The sequence below is a fragment of the Xenopus laevis genome, chromosome 5S (assembly GCF_017654675.1).
Source record: "Xenopus laevis strain J_2021 chromosome 5S, Xenopus_laevis_v10.1, whole genome shotgun sequence".
NCBI classification, from domain to species: Eukaryota; Metazoa; Chordata; class Amphibia; order Anura; family Pipidae; genus Xenopus; species Xenopus laevis.
Window position 1 is genome coordinate 30,690,821 of NC_054380.1, and position 11,013 is coordinate 30,701,833.

Here is an 11,013-nt window from a genome sequence, read left to right on the forward strand (position 1 = left end):
GGAGACCATTAGTTAAGGGCAGAATTAGTCTTATAGTTTATATGCTGCAGCCTATTTGCAAGCAATGTGTTACAGATATTCAGTGCAGTGTAAATTAGATAGGTAGCTGAAAGGGATCAGTATCAGTGGGTTATCGTATTTCTGCTGCCTAATTATTATAACATGACAGCTATATTTGCACTTCTAAGTAGAGATGTCGCGAACTGTTCGCCGGCGAACTTGTTCGCGCGAACATCGGGTGTTCGCGCTCGCCGGAAGTTCGCGAACGTCGCGCGACGTTCGCCATTTTGGGTTCGCCATTGTTGGCGCTTTTTTTTGCCCTCTCACCCCAGACCAGCAGGTACATGGCAGCCAATCAGGAAGCTCTCCCCTGGACCACTCCCCTTCCCTATAAAAACCGAAGCCCTGCAGCGTTTTTTCACTCTGCCTGTGTGTGCTGAAGAGATAGTGTAGGGAGAGAGCTGCTGCCTGTTAGTGATTTCAGGGACAGTTGAAAGTTTGCTGGCTAGTAATCGTTTTGATACTGCTCTGTTATTGGAGGGACAGAAGTCTGCAGGGGTTTGAGGGACATTTAAGCTTAGGTAGCTTTGCTGGCTAGTAATCTACCTTCTACTGCAGTGCTCTGTATGTAGCTGCAGTGGGCAGCTGTCCTGCTTCTGATCTCATCTGCTGACTGCTGCAATAACAGTAGTCCTTGTAAGGACTGCTTTTATTTATTTTTTTGTTGTTTTACTACTACTACTACTACTACTATAAGAGCCCAGTGCTATTAGTCTAGCAGTGTTGGGGAGTGGGACTGGTGTGCTAATCTGCTGCTCCTAGTAGTTCAGCAGCACCAACTTTAATTTTTTTTTTTAATATTCATTTTTTTTTATTTTACTTTTTTTTATTTTACTACCGCTGTAGTAGTGTATAAGTTGACCTTTTAGGCATTATTTGCCCTGTAGGCATTATTTGCACACTGTTTTCTTCAACCCGCCATCTAGCTGTGTGACCTTGTTCACATTCTGTCTAAATATCCATAATATTACCGTCTCCAGAAAAAACACCGGAGTGACTTTTTTCAAGCAGCCATAATATATTTTACGTAATCCGTATCCACCGCTGTAGTAGTGTATACGTTGACCTTGTAGGCATTATTTGCACAGTGTTTTCTTCAACCCGCCATCTAGCTGTGTGAGCTTGTTCACATTTTGTCTAAATATTGATAATATTATCGTCTCTAGAAAAACCACTTGAGTTACTTTTTTTCAAGCAGCATTCATATATTTTACGTAATCCGTATCCACCGCTGTAGTAGTGTATACGTTGACCTTGTAGGCATTATTTGCACACTGTTTTCTTCAACCCGCCATCTAGCTGTGTGACCTTGTTCACATTCTGTCTAAATATCCATAATATTACCGTCTCCAGAAAAAACACCGGAGTGACTTTTTTCAAGCAGCCATAATATATTTTACGTAATCCGTATCCACCGCTGTAGTAGTGTATACGTTGACCTTGTAGGCATTATTTGCACACTGTTTTCTTCAACCCGCCATCTAGCTGTGTGACCTTGTTCACATTCTGTCTAAATATCCATAATATTACCGTCTCCAGAAAAAACACCGGAGTGACTTTTTTCAAGCAGCCATAATATATTTTACGTAATCCGTATCCACCGCTGTAGTAGTGTATACGTTGACCTTGTAGGCATTATTTGCACACTGTTTTCTTCAACCCGCCATCTAGCTGTGTGAGCTTGTTCACATTTTGTCTAAATATTGATAATATTATCGTCTCTAGAAAAACCACTTGAGTTACTTTTTTTCAAGCAGCATTCATATATTTTACGTAATCCGTATCCACCGCTGTAGTAGTGTATACGTTGACCTTGTAGGCATTATTTGCACACTGTTTTCTTCAACCCGCCATCTAGCTGTGTGACCTTGTTCACATTCTGTCTAAATATCCATAATATTACCGTCTCCAGAAAAAACACCGGAGTGACTTTTTTCAAGCAGCCATAATATATTTTACGTAATCCGTATCCACCGCTGTAGTAGTGTATACGTTGACCTTGTAGGCATTATTTGCACACTGTTTTCTTCAACCCGCCATCTAGCTGTGTGACCTTGTTCACATTCTGTCTAAATATCCATAATATTACCGTCTCCAGAAAAAACACCGGAGTGACTTTTTTCAAGCAGCCATAATATATTTTACGTAATCCGTATCCACCGCTGTAGTAGTGTATACGTTGACCTTGTAGGCATTATTTGCACACTGTTTTCTTCAACCCGCCATCTAGCTGTGTGAGCTTGTTCACATTTTGTCTAAATATTGATAATATTATCGTCTCTAGAAAAACCACTTGAGTTACTTTTTTTCAAGCAGCATTCATATATTTTACGTAATCCGTATCCACCGCTGTAGTAGTGTATACGTTGACCTTGTAGGCATTATTTGCACACTGTTTTCTTCAACCCGCCATCTAGCTGTGTGAGCTTGTTCACATTTTGTCTAAATATTGATAATATTATCGTCTCTAGAAAAACCACTTGAGTTACTTTTTTTCAAGCAGCATTCATATATTTTACGTAATCCGTATCCACCGCTGTAGTAGTGTATACGTTGACCTTGTAGGTATTATTTGCACACTGTTTTCTTCAACCCGCCATCTAGCTGTGTGAGCTTGTTCACATTTTGTCTAAATATTGATAATATTATCGTCTCTAGAAAAACCCCTTGAGTTACTTTTTTTCAAGCAGCATTCATATATTTTACGTAATCCGTATCCACCGCTGTAGTAGTGTATACGTTGACCTTGTAGGCATTATTTGCACACTGTTTTCTTCAACCCGCCATCTAGCTGTGTGTATTATCGTTTCCAGAAAAACCAACTGAGTTTTTGTTGTTGTTGTTGTTTTTTTAAAAATAATGCCAGGCAAAGGCAGGCCGCCACGCAGAGGCCGTGCTAGGGGCCGTGCTGCTATGCAATCCTGTGGCCCTAGCAAATTGCCCAGTTTTAAAAAGCCAATGACCCTGAACTCCCAAAATGCTGAAGAGGTAGTTGACTGGCTTACACAGCACACCCCATCCTCTACCGTTTCTAACTTTACCACAACATCCTCCTCATCCTCCACTGCTATGGCCACCCCACGTAACACTTCCTCCACCACCGGTGCCCTTTCTTCACTGGGGTCAGAGGAGTTATTTTCCCATGAGTTTCTTGAACTGAGTAATGCGCAACCATTATTGCCAGAAGAAGATGAAGGAGATGAGGACCTTACACCAGATTTAATTCTGGCAGAGAACACGATAGAGATGGACATAATGAGTGATGAGGAGGAGGTCCCCGCTGCTGCTTCCTTCTGTGATGTGTCAGAAGAAATTGATGCATCTGAGGAGAATGATGATGAGGAGATTGATGTTTTGTGGGTGCCTAGTAGAAGAGAGCAAGAGGAGGGTAGTTCAGATGGAGAGACGGAGAGTCAGAGAGGCAGTAGGAGAATAAGACTTAGAAGAAGCAGGGAGGACAGCCCGCAGGGATCAGTAGGGCAACAACATGTATCGGCACCTGTGTTCAGCCGGCCAACGCACCCGCCATTGCCGCCAATGCCGCCAACTTCTACTGTTACCGCCAGATCGCACACTTCCAAAAAGTCAGCAGTGTGGGATTTTTTTAATGTGTGTGCCTCTGACAAAAGCATTGTAATTTGCAATGAGTGCAGTCAGAAACTGAGCCTTGGTAAGCCCAACAGCCACATAGGTACAACTTCTATGCGAAGGCACATGAGCGGCAAGCACAAAGCACTTTGGGAGCAACACCTCAAAGGCAACAGGCAAACTAAAAGCCACACTCCTTCTGGTCCAGCATCTTACTGCTCTACCTCTGCTCTCCTTGACCCGTCTGAACCACCCTCCACTCCGCCTTCCACCTTGACCACCTGTTCCCATTCCCAGTCATCTGCCACCAGCCAAGTTTCTGTGAAGGCCATGTTTGAGCGTAAGAAGCCAATGTCTGACTGTCACCCCCTTGCCCGGCGTCTGACAGCTGGCTTGTCTGCACTCTTAGCCCGCCAGCTTTTACCATACCAGCTGGTGGACTCTGAGGCCTTCCGCAAATTTGTAGCAATTGGGACACCGCAGTGGAAGGTACCCAGCCGCAATTTTTTTTCTAAAAAGGGAATACCACACCTGTACCAACATGTGCAGAGCCAAGTTACCGCATCTCTGTCACTTAGTGTTGGGCCAAAGGTCCATATGACTACTGACGCATGGTCCTCCAAGCATGGTCAGGGCAGGTATGTCACCTACACTGCCCACTGGGTGAACTTGGTAATGGCTGGGAAGCAGGGAATGGGTAGCTCAACAACAACAGTGGAGTTGGTGTCACCGCCACGGATTGCACGCGGTTCTGCCACCACCTCTACTCCTCCATCGCTCTCTACCTCGTCTTCTTCTTCTTCTTACGCTGCTGCTGGGTCCTCCTTCTCCTCCTCCACACCTGTGCACCCCCAGCTCCCCCTAGGCTATTCGACGTGCCAGGTACGCCGTTGTCACGCTGTCTTGGGGATGACGTGCCTGGAAAGCAAAAACCATACCGGATCTGTACTCCTGTCATCTCTGCAGTCACAGGCCGATCGGTGGCTGACCCCACACCAACTGCAGATCGGAAAAGTGGTGTGTGACAATGGAAGCAATCTGTTGGCAGCGTTGAGACTAGGCAATTTAACACATGTGCCCTGCATGGCACATGTGTTAAATTTAATAGTCCGTTTTGTCTCCAAGTACCCAGGATTCCAGGACGTTCTCACCCAGTCCAGAAAGGTGTCGGCCCATTTCAGACGTTCCTACACAGCCATGGCACGCCTTGCTGACATTCAGCAGCGCTACAACATGCCAGTCAGGCGTTTGATTTCTGACAGCCAGACTCGCTGGAATTCAACGCTCCTTATGTTGGAACGTCTGCTGCAACAACAAAGGGCCGTCAACGAGTACCTTTTTGAACTGGGTGGTAGGACTGGATCTGCATAGCTGGGGATTTTTTTCCCCCGTTACTGGGTGCTTATGCGCGATGCCTGCAGGCTCATGCGACCTTTTGAAGAGGTGACAAATATGGTCAGTCGCACCGAAGGCACCATCAGCGACCTAATACCCTTCGCTTTCTTCCTGGAGCGTGCCGTGCGACGAGTGACAGATGAGGCTGTAGACCAGCGTGACGAGGAGCTGGAAGCGCACGATTTCTGGTCGGAATCACCAGAACGAACCCAGGCACCTGCTGCAACGCAGGGAGAGGTGCCAGAAGTGGAGTCAGAGGAGGAAGGTGGCTTTGTGGAGGAGGAGGAGGAGGACCAACAGGAGCAGGCTTCCCAGGGGGCTAGTGGTGACCTTTTGGGGACCCCTGGTCTTGTACGTGGCTGGGGGGAGGAGACCGTGGATGATGCAGTCCTTGATAATGAGGAAGCGGAGATGGATAGCTCTGCATCCAACCTTGTGAGAATGGGGTCTTTCATGCTGTCATGCCTGTTGAAGGACCCCCGTATCAAGTGGCTTAAGGAGAAGGACCTGTACTGGGTCGCAACGCTACTAGACCCTCGGTACAAGCATAAAGTGTCAGAAATGTTACCAACATACCACAAGTCCGAAAAGATGCGGCATTTACAAACCAGCCTGCAAAACATGTTGTACAATGCTTTTAAGGGTGATGTCACTTCAGGAACTCATCAACATTCCAGGGGCAGAGGTGCCAGTAATCCTGCCACGAGCACACCTGCAAGGACAAAGCCCTTTGGCCAGTCTGTAACGTCAGACATGCAAATGTTTTTCTGTCCAAGGCAGCGCCACAACCCTTCTGGATCCACCCTCAAAGAACGCCTCGACCGGCAGGTAGCGGACTACCTGGCATTAACTGCAGATATCGACACTCTGAGGAGCGATGAACCCCTGGACTACTGGGTGCGCAGGCTTGATCTGTGGCCAGAGCTGTCACAATTTGCCATGAACCTCTTGTCTTGCCCAGCCTCAAGTGTGCTCTCAGAAAGGACCTTCAGTGCAGCAGGAGGGATTGTAACTGAGAAGAGAACTCGCCTAGGTCACAAAAGTGTCGATTACCTGACCTTTATTAAAATGAATGAGGGGTGGATCTCGGAGGGTTACTGCACGCCGGAAGACTTGTTCTGACTTCTATGCAGCTGTCCTTCTCTTCAAGCCTCATGACTCCACACACAGCTGTCCTTTAGCGTCCTCCTCCTCCCTCCGCCACCGTTACAAACTAGGGTGCAAACCCTACTGGTTTAATTTTTTCTGGCCTCTGTGCTTCAGTGGCTGCAACCAAAAAAACTGGGCAAACAATGTCTACAAGGTCAACGTATGGCAAAAAATGACTATTTTCAGCATTTATATGGCATATTTTTTCTGGCAACTGTGCTTCAGTGGCTGCGTCCAAAAAAATGCATATTTTCTGCATTTATATGGCATAATTTTTCTGGCCTCTGTGCTTCAGTGGCTGCAACCAAAAAAATGCATATTTTCAGCATTTATATGGCATAATTTTTCTGGCAACTGTGCTTCAGTGGCTGCGACCAAAAAAATGCATATTTTCAGCATTTATATGGCATAATTTTTCTGGCCTCTGTGCTTCAGTGGCTGCAACCAAAAAAATTTATATTTTCAGCATTTATATGGCATAATTTTTCTGGCAACTGTGCTTCAGTGGCTGCGACCAAAAAAATGCATATTTTCTGCATTTATATGGCATAATTTTTCTGGCCTCTGTGCTTCAGTGGCTGCAACCAAAAAAATTTATATTTTCAGCATTTATATGGCATAATTTTTCTGGCCTCTGTGCTTCAGTGGCTGCAACCAAAAAAATGCATATTTTCAGCATTTATATGGCATAATTTTTCTGGCAACTGTGCTTCAGTGGCTGCGACCAAAAAAATGACTATTTTCAGCATTTATATGGCATATTTTTTCTGGCCTCTGTGCTTCAGTGGCTGCGGCCAAAAAAACTGGGCAAACAATGCCTACAAGGTCAACGACGTTGACCTTGTAGGCATTGTTTGCCCAGTTTTTTTGGCCGCAGCCACTGAAGCACAGAGGCCAGAAAAAATATGCCATATAAATGCTGAAAATAGTCATTTTTTGCCATACGTTGACTCAACGTATATGGCAAAAAATTACTATTTTCAGCATTTATATGGCATATTTTTTCTGGCAACTGTGCTTCAGTGGCTGCGACCAAAAAAACTGGGCAAACAATGCCTACAAGGTCAACGTATGGCAAAAAATGACTATTTTCAGCATTTATATGGCATATTTTTTCTGGCAACTGTGCTTCAGTGGCTGCAACCAAAAAAACTGGGCAAACAATGTCTACAAGGTCAACGTATGGCGAAAAATTACTATTTTCAGCATTTATATGGCATATTTTTTATGGCAACTGTGCTTCAGTGGCTGCGTCCAAAAAAACTGGGCAAACAATGCCTACAAGGTCAACGTATGGCAGTTGTTTAAAGAGAACAGTAGATTACTAGCCAGCAAAGCTACCTAAGCTAAAATGTCCCTCAAATCCCTGCAGACTTCTGTCCCTCCAATACAGAGCAGTATCAAGCAGATTACTAGCCAGCAAACTTACTATCATCTGTCCCTGAAATCACTAACAGCTCTCCCCCTACACTATCTCTTCCAAGCACACACAGGCAGATTTTTCAGATACATTTTTGCCCTTGATCCCCCTCTGGCATGCCACTGTCCAGGTCGTTGCACCCTTTAAACAACTTTAAAATCATTTTTCTGGCCAGAAATGTCTTTTCTAGATGTTAAAGTTCGCCTTCCCATTGAAGTCTATGGGGTTCGCGAACCGTTCGCGAACCGCTCGCATTTTTGCGCAAGTTCGCGAATATGTTCGCGAACTTTTTTTCCGACGTTCGCTACATCCCTACTTCTAAGAATACTATCAGCAGAAGGCATGTACCCCAGTGGCAAAAAATATATAGATGTTATTGTCAAAGGACAATGTTGGTACAGACAGAATGACTAAGCACCATAGAAATAAATCTCTGAGCTAAAATACCATTACTGTATTGTCTCTAAATTATATGTTACACCCTGCTGGATACACAAACATTCTGACTGGAGGAAATAGGGACAAAAAGGGCAAAATGTCCTTTACTTTTACTTAACATTATATTGATGAAAACAAGACATAAAATTGAGAATGAGCTAAGGGGGAGCCTGAGCAAAAGTTGGACCTTCATGGGGGGGGCCCTGGCAAAAGAACATTCAAGTGGGGTTTGAACTATAAATGTTTCCCTAAGGGCAGAGACACATGGAGATGCGGGGAGATTAGTCGATTAGATTAGATGACAAATCGCTTCTTCTTCGGGCGACAAATCTCCCCGAACTGCCATCCCGCCAGCTAGAATCTAAATTGCCGCAGGGTGGCACTCAAAGCACTTCGTTTTCTGAAGTCTCCCGCCGGAGATTTCGATTCTGGTGATGAATCTATGAACACAGGGGGACTATACCCTCAATGTACTATGCACTAATTGGAAACCTTTTTCTTGTCTCACCCCTCAATTTTTTTTAGAGGCCCTTTTTAATCTGACAAAGCCATTCCCGGTTTATGAGGTTTAAATTTAATCCGCAAAGACAAATTTCCAAATGGAATCCACAGTCACACACTAACAGAAGGATAAACAAAGTAAGTTTTATAATCACTGGAGTGAGAAAATAAGCAAATGCCTCTTGCTAATCCTGTGATCATCGAGGCTTTTAATGGACTAAACTTCTTAACCCAGATAGACTCCAAGAAGAGTTCATTGTAATGGCTGTGATTTGTCTACACTTGCCCTAGACTTAATCATACCCTCATACTAGTTTCATTTCTAATCAGTTGTCTGTAGGGAACAATCTATAGACATTGTGGGGGTTATTTTTTAAAGTCCGATTTTTTTCTGGTCAGACTTTTAAAGGGGAAAAAAAAATTTAAATTTTTTATGATTTATTAAACACTGGTGGTGTTAAAAGTCAGAATAAAAAAGTGCTCAACTCAGACCTGCTGAGTTCATGTAGAAGTCAACGGCAGATGTCCCGTTGACATTTTGAAGATATCCTGATCTGTGCCGTGTTGTTCAATGATTCAAAGATTTAGTGGTTTCTGGCGGCAAATCCAAAAAAGTTGCATTTTTCGGCGAGAAATCCAAAAAAATCCTATGATTCTGATTTTTTTTCACAATTTTATCAAGTCTTTTTCAACACAAGACACTTTTGTGAACATTTATTGATAAATAGAGGGGAAAAGTCTGTGCAGATGGTTTTCAGAAAATAGTGAGAACATTTTGGATTTTGATAAATAACACTGTGTGTAGTGCAGTAGGTTGTGCAGTAGCATTCTTTTCTGTTTTTCAGCAAAGTCTAATTTAGAGCTATAGCACATGGGACATTTTGTCCTGTTATATAATGACTGTTATTATGCACATGTAAATGTGACTTTCACTTACACCTCTGCTCCCAGTGCGTGCTATTTAACATGGAACGAAAGGGGCTACAGTATTTCACTGTCAGAGGGCAGTGGCGGTCACAATACCCATTGTACCATACACCTTACAGTTGCCAACATTTAAAAATAATGCTTTCATAAAACCCAATACTTGTTCCACAACCCTACACTGAAATGTTGCTATTTTTATTTTTTTTCAATGTTCTCAAACTCAAAATGTATTCAGTCCCAAACCTTTAATATTTTACAACTATACCTTCTGCAGCAATAATAACAGCTTTATGTCTTTGGGGTAAAAACATACCAGCTGTGCACACTACCTGGGTGTAATTTTGGTACATTCTTTCAGTCAGATTTTCTCTAGGTTGATCAAGTTAGTTACGTTAGTTAGTTACGTTAGTTAGGTAGTTCACATTTATGTCAACTTTGAACTTTGAGTAAGAGGTAGAGAATGATATTCTGAGAAAATTTGCAACTGGTCCCCATTGTTATTTGTGTTTTATTAAATTATTTAGAGTTTTGTTCAGCAGATCTCTAATTCAGAATTTCAACCGCTGTTTGGTTGCTAGGGCCAGATTACCCCAGCAACCAGGCAGTGGTTTCAATATATTCTTATGGAATATAAATAAGAGAGCGTATGAATAGAAAGATATAAAGCAAAAAGTAACAAGAACAATAGAAATGTAGCTTCAGAGATCGATTATTTTATGGGCTGCAGTAGTCAGTGAACCCCATTCGGAAGCTGGAGAGAGTCAGAGGAAGAAGGCAAATAATTAAAAGCCTATAATAAATTAAAAAATGTAGACCAGTTGAACATATGCTAAGAATTGCCAATTCTATTATCTGCTAATTAAAACTGAAGTTTAACAATCCCCTTAAGGAACCATTATACATGGGCCAAGGTATGCTGACTATTGGGCCCATGGGCCAAAAGGAAGACTAGAGTATAGGGACGATATACTGAATAGCTGCCTTTGTATTGTTCTGATTGGAACAGAAGCAGCTGTGGCTGCTCTGCACTTACTCATCTGCCAGTATATACTAATACGTGGGAGTGCATTGATAAACAACATTTTCAAATGGGCCTGATCCCTGAACCAACTTCTATCTATAGTGCATGGATATCAGTCAGGATTGTCATTTGGGATGGGATTCTGAGAAGCCTATGGAAAGGAATTAATCTTTTTGTCCTTGAGCCACTCCAGTGTTGTGTTTGTGATCCATGCCCTACTGCAAGATGAACTATCACCAAAGCAGCCTGAAACTGCTTTTATGACCTCCAATACTTCCCTTTATATTATGATGCTAATACGTCATTGCATGATGAAACAATTCAAATACACTCACGATACTTTGTACAGCTTGTTAACTTTCAGCCCAGTGTATTTTCCGATCACGTGACCCAGCGTGAAATACAAATAGTAGCAACAAAGATGAAGACGCGATGCTGATTTTCAGATGGTGTACCTAAGGTACCTCCAAATTTTTATAGTGCTGAATGTAGCCTGCTCCATCTAGTGGCAGGA